The sequence below is a fragment of the Ranitomeya variabilis genome, chromosome 6, assembly GCF_051348905.1.
Source record: "Ranitomeya variabilis isolate aRanVar5 chromosome 6, aRanVar5.hap1, whole genome shotgun sequence".
Taxonomy (NCBI): Eukaryota; Metazoa; Chordata; class Amphibia; order Anura; family Dendrobatidae; genus Ranitomeya; species Ranitomeya variabilis.
The window spans coordinates 362594855-362607579 of NC_135237.1; positions in this window are offsets into that span (position 1 = coordinate 362594855).

Consider the following 12725-nt stretch of genomic DNA (forward strand, 5'->3'; position numbering starts at 1 on the left):
ATCAGAGCCTCCATCATCACATGAATACAGCAGAAGGAGAGCCATCAAATCAGGAATACCACACCAGAATGACCTTCATTACATGAATACAACACTAGAACCATCATCAATACTTGAATACATCACCAGAACCACCATTAGTACAGGAATACAACAACTGCACTACCAGTGGTACAGCAATACATCACTAGAACCACCCTTAGCAAAGGAATAAAGCAAAAGTTCCATCACCAGTTAATGTATATAACACCAGAAGCATGAACTGTACATGGATATGACACCAGAAACATGAACTGTACATGAATATAACACCATAAACATGAACTGTACATGAATACAGTGCCAAAATTAATATCAGCATATGAATACAGTATCAGTGCATGAATATGTCAACAGGGCCTTGCAAGTACAAGAATGCAGCATGAGAAGCATCATCAGTATATGAATGTAGCATCAGAGCCACTGAAGGTGCATGAGTACAGCACAAAAACCACCATCAGTACAGGAATGCATCACTAGAACCACCATCAGTAGCATGAATACATTAGTAGAACCATCATCAGTACAGAAATACATCAAGAGAACTACTCTTAGCACATAGTACATAGCACAAGTGTCTTCACAAGTATGTGAATACAATACCAAAACTATGAACAGTACATGAATACAGTACCAGAAGCAGCATGATACTGCAGAAAATGAATACAGCAGCAGTACCAATAACAGTACAGGGATACAGAATGAGAAGCATGATCAGTATATGAATACAACACCAGAACCACTGAAAGTACATAGATGCAACAGCAGAATCACTATCAGTATTTGAATATGCACCAGAACCACATTCAGAACATAAACATAGAACCAGACTCATCGTCAAAATATAAATACAGCACCGAAACCACCATCACCACATAAGTACATCATTACCACCATCAGTACATGAATACATTATTAGAAACACCAACCTTTCATCAATACAGCAAGAGAGCTACCATCAGTACATGAGTACAGCATTAGAACTATTAGTCTTTGAATACATCACCAAGCAAAGTAAAGAGATCAACTGCAATGTCAGGTCAGCTCTTGCAACTTTTAGTATGTCCTTAGCAATGATAGGAGCTATAGCTACCATCAATAATCAGACTGCAGACCATACAGGAATCACAGTACTGATTAGCAGTGATAGGCGAGCACTAAAATGCTCAGATGTTCATTACTTGAATCAAGCAAATCATAATGCTCAGGTGCTCATTTCAAGTAGCAAGCATAATGAAAGTCAAAGGGAAAGCCAAGAATTTGTCAAGCAGACCTAACCAGGAGGTCTGGAGGGGAGTGATGAAATGGATGGAAACACTGCTGAAACAGAATGGGAACAGCATGAGGAAGACCCCTGGATGCATCTCTCTCCCAGGTTGCTTGCTGGGAACAATGTTGGCAGAATATTACTCTACTTTTACAGACTGACAAGAAAACACACACAAGCCAAAAATAAAATGGGTTTTACCAGAAAAAATATTAGGAAACATTCTTTCCTATATAATTACTTGTATGTAAGGCAAAATAAAAAAGAGAAGAAAAATACAAACATTAAAGGTTTCCTTAAGTTTTCTGGGCCCCACAGCTTTTGGGAGACACGGCGGCTGTGATCTCTGGTAACCATAGTTCACAGCCTCCAGGTGTCCCAACAGCTGTAAACTCCAATAACCTTAAAGTTTCTTGGCTGTGTGCACACATTTGCATTTTTGCCATGTTTTTTGTTGTGTTTTTTACCTTCATTTTTGTACAGCGATGAATGCTGTTTAAAACTTTTAATAAAAAAATGGAAAAAAAGGCTTTGTTGAAGAGATGTATAGTGGGATGGATAGATAGACAGTGTAACAAAGTCACTGATAAAGTACTGGAGGGGAGATATGTATTACTACACTTAATGGCATCAGTGATATAAACCCAGAGTATTTTCCTCCAGCACTCTAAAGTGTTGTGAGGCTTAAACTAAAGTTGCATAAATGGGCTGGTTTTATGTGGACATTCATAGAGCAGGTGGAGAATATCCACCTTATCTCGACCTGCAGAGCCAGAACTGCCGTGTGCTGACAGGACCTGTGAGATGTCATAATCATGTGATCAGTCACATAATGGAGAGTCACATGGTCTATGGTTTAAGTGGCTGGCTTTCAAAGACAGCAGTGTTCAGTGTGCCTGAAGAGGAAGCACTATAGGAAAGTGTTTGTACCTGTGTTAAAGAATTGAATCATGGATGTTGCTAACTGTGAGTGAGCTGATCCCCACCAGGAGGACTGTGTTTTGTTTTGTGCTGCTGTTTTGCCCAGAGGGTCGTGTTTATTTTTCCCGACTTGGCTTATGCTGCCTTCAATAAACCAAGCACCTTCTTAAAGAGACAATTTTCCATTTCTACCTCTGTGTCCAGCCAAGAGAGGCGCCCTACCACAAGAGGTGTTTCGGATGTGAGAAATGTTCTGGGAACATGGGTAGCAGCTGCAGACAAATCATATATCCTGGGTGAAGGTGGTTACAGTCAGACAAAATGGAGGAGCTAATCAAGAACCTGATCCTGAGTCAACAGCAGCAACACCAACTGCATCGTGCACAACAGCAGCACCAAGATCAGCAGTTTTGTGAACAGCAGCAAGTACAGCATGAGATGAATAAGCTCATGATGTAACAGATTCAACAACAACAAAGATAGATAGAACTCCTGATGGGAGATGCCCTCAGCAGAGAAACCACCCCTTCCCCACATCAAGGAGATGACTAGTGCGTCCAGAAAGCGGTAAGACAAGCCCTGCAAATAATGACCCCAGGGGATGATATAGATGCATTTTTGACTGTTTTTGAACGTGTTGTAGAGCAGGAGAGGCTGTCCATGGAGCAGTCGGCAGAGGTGCTGGCCCTTTATCTAACTGGCAAACCCCAGAAAGCCTATTTTGACTTGGCCTTACAGGATTGCTCGGGAATATCTTAAGTTAAAAACGGAGATATTGGCATGCTCAGGGGTCACTATGTCTGTCAGAGCCCAAAGGGTGCATCCCTGGGTGTATTATGTGTTATGGATCGGTTATTTAGGAGCGACATGCGACTAGCTCTGAGCAGGTGGTAACTATACAGACCGCAGTTCCTGATCTTAACACAACACTAGCAGTAGCCGTGGGATGTTCCTGTCACTCCCTGGACACCTCGTCACAGCCGGAGAACTAGCTACCCCTAAAGGTAGAATCAGGAAAGCTATCTTGCCTCAGAGAAAATCCCCAAAGGATAGACAGCCCCCCACAAATAATGACTGTGAGAGAAGGAAATGACATACGTAGTATGAAACAAGATTTAGCAAAGGAGGCCACTACTAGCTAGATAGATAGTACAGGAAAGAACACTGTGCGGTCAGTAATAAAAACTAGAAAAAGTCCACCGCAGAGAAATGCAAAAAATCTCCACACCTGACTAAAGGTGTGGAGGGCAAAATCTGCTGCCCAGAGCTTCCAGCTTAGCTGAATAGATCCATACTGATAAGCTGGACAAATGAGCAAAACATAGAATGTGCTGAACAATAAAGTCCACAACAAGTGGACTGAAAAAGGACAAGCAAGGACTTATCTTTGCTGAACTTGGTCAGAGTGTCAGGAAAATCCAAAAGAGCAGTGACTCCCAGCAGGAACAATTGACAACTGGCATTGATTGAGGGATAAGGTCAGACTAAAATAGCCGAGCAAGAAAGACGATCAGTGGAGGCAGCTGCAGATGCTAAATCCAAGAAGCAGCTATACCACTCAAAACCACAGGAGGGAGCCCAAGAGCAGAATTCACAAAAGTGCTACTTACAACCACCGGAGGGAGCCCAAGAGCGGAATTCACAACAGTACCCCCCCCCTTGAGGAGGGGTCACCGAACCCTCACCAGAGCCCCCAGGCCGATCAGGACGAGCCAAATGAAAAGCACAAACCAAATCGGTGGCATGGACATCGCAGGCAAGCACCCAAGAATTATCCTCCTGGCCATAACCCTTCCACTTGACAAGATACTGAAGTCTCCGCCTCAAAAAACGAGAATCCAAAATTTTCTTAACCACATATTCCAACTCCTCCTCAACCAACACCGGGGCAGGAGGATCAACAGAGGGAACAACGGGCACCACATATCTCCGCAACAAAGATCTATGGAAAACATTGTGGATGGCAAAAGAGGCTGGAAGGGCCAAATGAAAAGACACTGGATTGATAATCTCAGAAATCTTATAAGGACCAATAAACCGAGGCTTGAACTTAGGGGAAGAAACCTTGATAGGAACATGACGAGAAGATAACCAGACTAAATCCCCCACACGAAGCCGAGGACCAAAACACCGACGGCGGTTAGCAAAACGCTGAGCCTTTTCCTGAGACAACGTCAAATTGTCCACCACCTGAGTCCAAATCTGCTGTAACGTGTCCATCACAGAATCTACACCAGGACAATCAGAAGGCTTAACCTGCCCTGAAGAAAAATGAGGATGGAAACCAAAATTACAAAAAAAAGGCGAAACCAAAGTAGCCAAACTGGCCCGATTATTAAGGGCAAACTCGGCCAATGGCAAGAAAGCCACCCAATCATCCTGATCAGCAGACACAAAGCATCTCAAATAGGTTTCCAAGGTTTGATTAGTTCGCTCAGTTTGGCCATTTGTCTGAGGATGGAACGCCGAAGAAAAAGACAAATTAATGCCCATCCTAGCACAAAAGGCCCCCCAAAACCTGGAAACAAACTGGGAACCTCTGTCAGACACAATATTCTCCGGAATGCCATGTAAACGAACCACATGCTGAAAAAACAATGGAACCAAATCAGAGGAGGAAGGCAATTTAGGCAAAGGTACCAAATGGACCATTTTAGAGAACCGGTCACAAACCACCCAAATAACAGACATCCTTTGGGACACAGGAAGATCCAAAATAAAATCCATGGAAATACGCGTCCAGGGCCTCTCAGGGACAGGCAAAGGCAAAAGCAACCCACTAGCACGGGAACAGCAAGGCTTCGCCCGGGCACAAGTCCCACAGGACTGCACAAAAGAACGCACATCCCGCAACAAGGAAGGCCACCAAAAGGACCTAGCAACCAAATCTCTGGTACCAAAAATCCCAGGATGACCGGCCAACACTGAACAATGGACCTCAGAAATTACCTTACTTGTCCATCTATCAGGAACAAACAGCTTCCCCACAGGACAGCGGTCAGGTTTATCAGCCTGAAATTCCTGAAGCACATGCCGTAAATCAGGGGAGATAGCAGAAAAAATCACCCCTTCCCTAAGAATGCCAACCGGCTCAAGAACTCCAGGAGAATCAGGCAAAAATCTCCTAGAGAGGGCACCCGCTTTAACATTCTTAGATCCCGGAAGATATGAGACCACAAAATCGAAACGGGAGAAAAACAGGGACCATCGAGCCTGTCTAGGGTTCAGCCGCTTGGCCGACTCGAGGTAAATCAGATTCTTATGATCGGTCAAGACCACAACGCGGTGCTTGGCTCCCTCAAGCCAATGTCGCCACTCCTCAAATGCCCACTTCATAGCCAACAACTCCCGATTGCTGACATCATAATTGCGTTCCGCAGGCAAAAACTTTCGGGAAAAGAAGGCACATGGTTTCATCAAGGAACCATCAGAATTCCTCTGTGACAAAACGGACCCTGCCCCAATCTCAGAAGCGTCAACCTCAACCTGAAAAGGAAGAGACACATCCGGCTGACGCAAGACAGGGGCAGAAGTAAATCGGCGCTTAAGCTCCTGAAAGGCCTCAACAGCCTCAGAGGACCAACTTGTCACATCAGCGCCTTTCTTCATCAAATCGGTCAGGGGCTTAACAACACTAGAGAAGTTGGCAATGAAACGGCGATAAAAATTAGCAAAGCCCAAAAATTTCTGAAGGCTCTTCACAGATGTGGGTTAAATCCAGTCATGAATGGCTTGGACCTTAACAGGATCCATTTCTATAGACGAAGGAGAAAAGATAAACCCCAAAAAAGAGACCTTCTGAACTCCAAATAGGCACTTAGACCCCTTCACAAATAGAGCATTATCACGAAGGATCTGGAATACCATCCTGACCTGCTTCACATGAGACTCCCAATCATTGGAAAAAATCAAAATATCATCCAAATACACAATCAAGAATTTATCAAGATAATTGCGGAAAATATCATGCATGAAGGACTGAAATACAGAAGGAGCATTAGAAAGCCCGAAAGGCATCACCAGGTATTCAAAATGGCCTTCGGGCGTATTAAATGCAGTTTTCCATTCGTCACCCTGTTTAATACGAACAAGATTATATGCCCCTCGAAGGTCAATCTTGGTAAACCAACTAGCCCCCTTAATCCGAGCAAACAAATCAGAGAGCAAAGGTAAAGGGTATTGGAATTTGACCGTGATCTTATTAAGAAGGCGATAATCAATACAGGGTCTCAAGGAGCCATCCTTCTTGGCCACAAAAAAGAATCCCGCTCCCAATGGTGACGAAGACGGCCGAATATGCCCCTTCTCCAAGGACTCTTTAACATAGCTCCGTATGGCGGTATGTTATGGCACAGACAGGTTGAAAAGTCGGCCCTTAGGGAACTTAGAGCCTGGAATGAAGTCAATAGCACAATCACAGTCCCTATGTGGAGGAAGGGAACTGGACTTGGGCTCATCAAATACATCCTGGAAATCTGACAAAAATTCAGGAACATCAGAAGAGGGGGAAGAGGAAATTGACATTAGAGGAACGTCACTATGTACCCCTTGACAACCCCAACTAGTCACAGACATCGATTTCCAATCCAACACTGTATTGTGTACTTGTAACCATGGAAACCCCAGTACAACAACATCATGTAAATTATGCAACACCAGAAAACGACAATCTTCCTGATGTGCTGGAGCCATGCACATAGTCAGCTGAGTCCAATACTGAGGTTTATTCTTGGCCAACGGTGTAGCATCAATACCCCTCAAAGGAATAGGGCTCTGCAAAGGCTGCAAAGAAAAACCACAGCGCCTGGCAAATTCTAAGTCCATTAAGTTCAGGGCAGCGCCTGAATCCACAAATGCCATGACAGAAAAAGATGACAATGAGCAAATCAGGGTCACAGACAGGAGAAACTTAGGCTGTACAGTACTAATGGTAAGAGATCTAGCGACCCTCTTAATACGCTTAGGGCAATCAGAAATAGTATGAGCAGAATCACCACAGTAAAAACACAGCCCATTCTGACGTCTGTATCCCCTCTGTTCCGCTCTAGTCAGAATCCTATCACATTGCATAGGCTCAAGACTCTGTTCAGAGGATGCTGCCATATGGTGCACCACTTTGCGCTCGCGCAGGCGCCGATCAATCTGAATGGCCAGAGACATAGACTCGCTCAAACCAACAGGCGTGGGGAACCCCACCATAACATCTTTAAGGGCTTCAGAAAGACCCTTTCTGAAAATTGCTGCCAGAGCATCCTCATTCCATTTAATGAGCACAGACCATTTTCTAAATTTCTGGCAGTATAATTCTGCCGCTTCCTGACCCTGGCACAGGGTCAACAAGGTTTTTTCTGCATGATCCACAGAGTTAGGTTCGTCATACAGTAATCTGAGCGACTGAAAAAATGCATCTACATTAAGCAATGCCGGATCCCCTGACTCCAGGGAGAATGCCCAGTCCTGAGGGTCACCACACAGCAGAGAAATAACTATTTTAACTTGCTGAGTGGGGTCACCAGAGGAACGGGGTTTCAGAGCAAAAAAACAATTTGCAGTTATTTTTAAAGTTCAAAAACTTAGATCTATCCCCGTAAAACAAATCTGGAGTAGGAATTCTAGGCTCTAAGGCTGGAGTCTAAACAACATAATCTTGGATACTCTGAACTCTTGCAGCAAGCTGATCCACACGAGAAAACAAACCCTGAACATCCATGTCCGCGCCCAAATCCTGAACCACCCAGATATTAAGAGGAAGGAAAAAGACAAAATAGACTAAAGAAAAAAAAATGGCTCAGAACTCTTTTTCTTTTCCTTCTTTTGAGATGCATTCAACTCATTTTTGGCCAGTTGTACTGTTATGGACCGGTGATTTAGGAGCGACATGCGACTAGCTCTGAGCAGGTGGTAACTATACAGACAGCAGTTCCTGATCTTAACACAACACTAGCAGTAGCCGTGGGATGTTCCTGTCACTCCCTGGACACCTCGTCACAGCCGGAGAACTAGCTACCCCTAAAGGTAGAAACAGGTAAGCTATCTTGCCTCAGAGAAAATCCCCAAAGGATAGACAGCCCCCCACAAATAATGACTGAGAGAGGAGAAGGAAATGACACACGTAGTATGAAACAAGATTTAGCAAAGGAGGCCACTACTAGCTAGATAGATAGTACAGGAAAGAACACTGTGCGGTCAGTAATAAAAACTAAAAAAAGTCCACCGCAGAGAAATGCAAAAAATCTATACACCTGACTAAAGGTGTGGAGGGCAAAATCTGCTGCCCAGAGCTTCCAGCTTAGCTGAATAGATCCATACTGATAAGCTGGACAAATGAGCAAAACATAGAATGTGCTGAACAATAAAGTCCACAACAAGTGGACTGAAAAAGGACAAGCAAGGACTTATCTTTGCTGAACTTGGTCAGAGTGTCAGGAAAATCCAAAAGAGCAGTGACTCCAAGCAGGAACAATTGACAACTGGCATTGATTGAGGGATAAGGCCAGACTAAAATAGCCGAGCAAGAAAGACGATCAGTGGAGGCAGCTGCTGATGCTAAATCCAAGAAGCAGCTATACCACTCAAAACCACAGGAGGGAGCCCAAGAGCAGAATTCACAAAAGTACTACTTACAACCACCGGAGGGAGCCCAAGAGCGGAATTCACAACAATTATGGTAACAAACCTCCCCATTCACAGATGTTTGATTTGTTGCATTTGGTCCAGAAATGGCTGCAGCCGGAGTCCTCCACTCCAGCCCAGATGGTTGAGCGGATGGTCATGAATAGATTTATTCAGCCCCTCCCCAGGCCAGTGTAGACCTGGATTGCCCAGGGAAACCCCTCAAATGCCGGCGACCAGGTGGGCCTTGTAGAAAGGTACCAAGTGGTCAAGAGGTCCCTAAGGAAGCTGGGGGGTGGGACATCTCCATACAGGGGTTCTCTGCGAGAGCCCAAGACCCAAAATAGGGGTAGCAGAGCCACCACTGGGGGGAGTACAAGACCCCAAGGAGTCGCTGAGGGGTTGCAAAAGGCTGCTGGTAAAGATCTGATCTGCTGGAGATGCCACGGGCCTGGACATATGGACATATGAAGTGGTTGAAAAGTTGATTGATGTCAACTACAGGGTCCACAACCAGAGAGAAGAAAACCATAACAGGTGTACCACATTAACCTGCTGAAACCAGTAGACGCAACGTGCATAGGGGCCCATCCTGAAGCCAAGGTGGAGGATGTCACAGTGGCAGTGACACTGTCTCCAGCTCAGAAACAACAGTGCCATGTGCTGCTTCAGCAGAACCAAGACCTGTTTTCAGAGTTACCAGGATGTACGCAGGTTGTGGAGCACGAAATCCTGACTGATCGGAAACAAAGAAATCGAGTGGGCACCACTATAAATAAAGCCTATATCCAAAGGAGGGTGCAACTAATGCGCCAAGAAGTATACATGGAAGAAAGAGAAAAAAGTAGCGCAAATAAAGTGCACTCACAACCTAGATAGATAGAGTGAACAATGCTTTATTGAGACAAAAAAGTGCTTACAAAAACATAAAAACATTTAAAAAAAAGCATGTAAAACATACCCAAACAATTAATCAATATCCCCTGTATATGAGGATATGAATGAAGCAGGCTCCAGAGAGTAAGGTAACCCAAGAAAAAATCCCAGTGAGTAATCAATAGGATATAAGAATAAATATAAAGGTGTATATTAGGGTGTTTCATTTTTCCAAAGTTATGATTTTCACATGACTTTGCTTGAATCCTTGGTCTAAGTCATCTAAAACATCCATGTAAACATTTTTAGCGAAATCAATTAATATTTAGAGGTTGCACACTTTGATCACTTTTATCTGAAAGTATGAAATTCATGAAAATGTATCATCGACTTCACACTAATGTGTATGTTGTGTTTCTATTATGTTTTGCAGGTAGTCAAACTGAAAATGAGTACTAGAAAGGGAATTTGGTTACTTGAACAGGTGCCTGGTGGTGAATTTTTGGGAGCTCGACTCCCTTCCATGGAACAAGTGCTTTTAGTTTTTATTTACCATCACAAGGAAATGAAAGAAACACTCTCGTGTGCTGCTAAATCCACAAGTATTAAACTACAGGAAGTGTGGAAGAAAACAAGTATCCCTGTTATGACAGAGGAGAATATCCGAGCTCGTATACACAAGTTATACAAGGAATATTAACATCTGGGTAAAGAGAAATCAAGAAACACTGACAAAGCAATTATGAAGCGGCAGATTTGGAAAGGTGATCTTGTTGAGCTATTTGATATTGCCAGGCAAAATGTGATGTCCATGAATAGCGTACTAGAAGATGATAAAGCATTCCTTATGTCACAAAGAGAGGATCGTATGAGTTCATCAATGAGTGGTGTAGATAAGGTTCTTGCCTCACAAATTAAAAAGAAGAAAATAAATGCAGAAAAAAAAGGAGGCATACAAGATGAAACATTATAAAGAAACCGCCAAAATGCACAAGACAGTTATAGTGGAACACTCAGTCTCATCTCCATCATCATCAATTCATCAAGAGGATGAATTTTCTGCACCACCAGTGAAAAAATCTTATTCAGGTTGCAGATTAAAACCTCTTGATCACACACTCACGGCTACATGGGATCGAGAACAACTCTCCATTCGACAAGCAAGTACTTCATTTATTGAAACTGCAAAAAGTCTTGGTCACGATGTTTCATGCATTTCCATATCTCAATCTACCGTTTTCCGAGCTCGGGCAATTAACAGAAGACAAATGGCTGAGAACATGGAAAAGTCACTGTTTGAAAATCCTCCTCATTTAGTCTTACATTGGGATAGTAAATTGTTGCCCTCGGTTGCCTGCGGGAGTGTCAAAACTCTAGAAGATAGAGTTGCTGTTCTTGTAACTGGAAAAGATTTTGAGCATTTGCTTGGCGTACCTGTTGCCCAGACAGGTACTGGTGAGCTAATAGCTGAAGTTGTTATTCAGGAGGTGGACCGATTCGCGCTACGTGACAATATCATTGTTATATCTTTCGATACAACTGCATCTAATACAGGAATGTTCCATGGAGCATGTATCAGAATTGAAGTTGAATTTGGGCGACCATTGTTGTTGATGGCTTGCTGCCACCACACCCACGAATTAATCTTGAAAGGAGTGTTTGGTAACTGTTGTAACATACCATCAATTGGTCCTGACATCTAGATTTTCCGAAAGTTCCAAAATCAGTGGAATTCAGTTGATAAGAAGTCCTAGTCCACGATGTTAGATGAAGAAAATCCCATTCAAGGTTTTCTAGAAGATCAACGTGTGAAAATGGTGGACTACCTCAACAATGTCTTGAAAGATGGTAGTCATCCAAGAGAAGATTACAAAGAGCTATTACAACTATCACTTCTATATCTTGGAGGTTGGGATGAAAACGATTTCGAATTCAGGGTTCCATGGGCTCTGACTGAAGCAAGGTGGATGGCAAAGGCCATATATGTACTCAAAATTGTGCTATTCACTAACCAATTGCATATTTCTAATACCGAATCGAAAGGAATAAGAAAAGTAGCGCGTTTTGTCTGTCTAATATATGTCCGCTTTTCACACGAGGCAGTTGTAAGTCGATGGGCTCCAAAGAATGATTTGGAGATGCTACAGCTTTTGCAATATTATCCAGATAAAGATGTCAGAGAAAGTGCCCTCACAGTGGCTAAGAGACACATTTGGTATCTGTCAGAAACTAACATAGGATTGACATTTTTGGATGAACGTATCGGTCAGGCTGAGAAGGATAAGATGTTTGAAAATTTAAGAATATAACCTGTAAAGAAAAAGGAACTGAAACGGTTGGAAGGTAAAAACCTAGTTTTTGAAGGAAAAGACCTCAGCGATTTTGTTACAAGTAAAACAAAGACATTCTTTGAATTGTTTGGGATCTACGACGTAGAAGAATATTGCAGTGATACAATAAGAAGCTCCGTCAATGCTCTTAAGGTGGTGAATGACACCTCTGAAAGGAGCATTGCTCTGATAAAGAAGTTTAATAATTCAATCAGAGATGAACAACCGAAACAGTTCTTGTTAAGAGTTGTCGAGTATCATAGAAAAGCCGTCACCAAGCGAACAAAAGGAGTTGCATCTTTCACAGCACATTAGTGTAAATCATTTAATACGTATGATATTGCCTATCAATGTTACTGTTTATTGTCACTATTATTCTAAGTTTTTAATTGTTTGAATTTCTAATAAAAAATACTTAACATTGAAAATCTGTTTTTTGCGTACTTTTATTAAACTGATAAAAGTGTGCAACCTCTAAATATTGTTCGATCGACTTGAAATTTCGCATATATACTTTTTACATTAGTGAGACTCGGGGCGTAAGCAAAGTCTGCAAAAATTTGACATTTTAATTTTTACCATAAAAAATGAAACACCCTAGTGTATATATGTGTCTAACACAGGCTCAAGTGGAGGCACTCCTCAAAACCATATTAGATGAATAACAATATCACATAAAA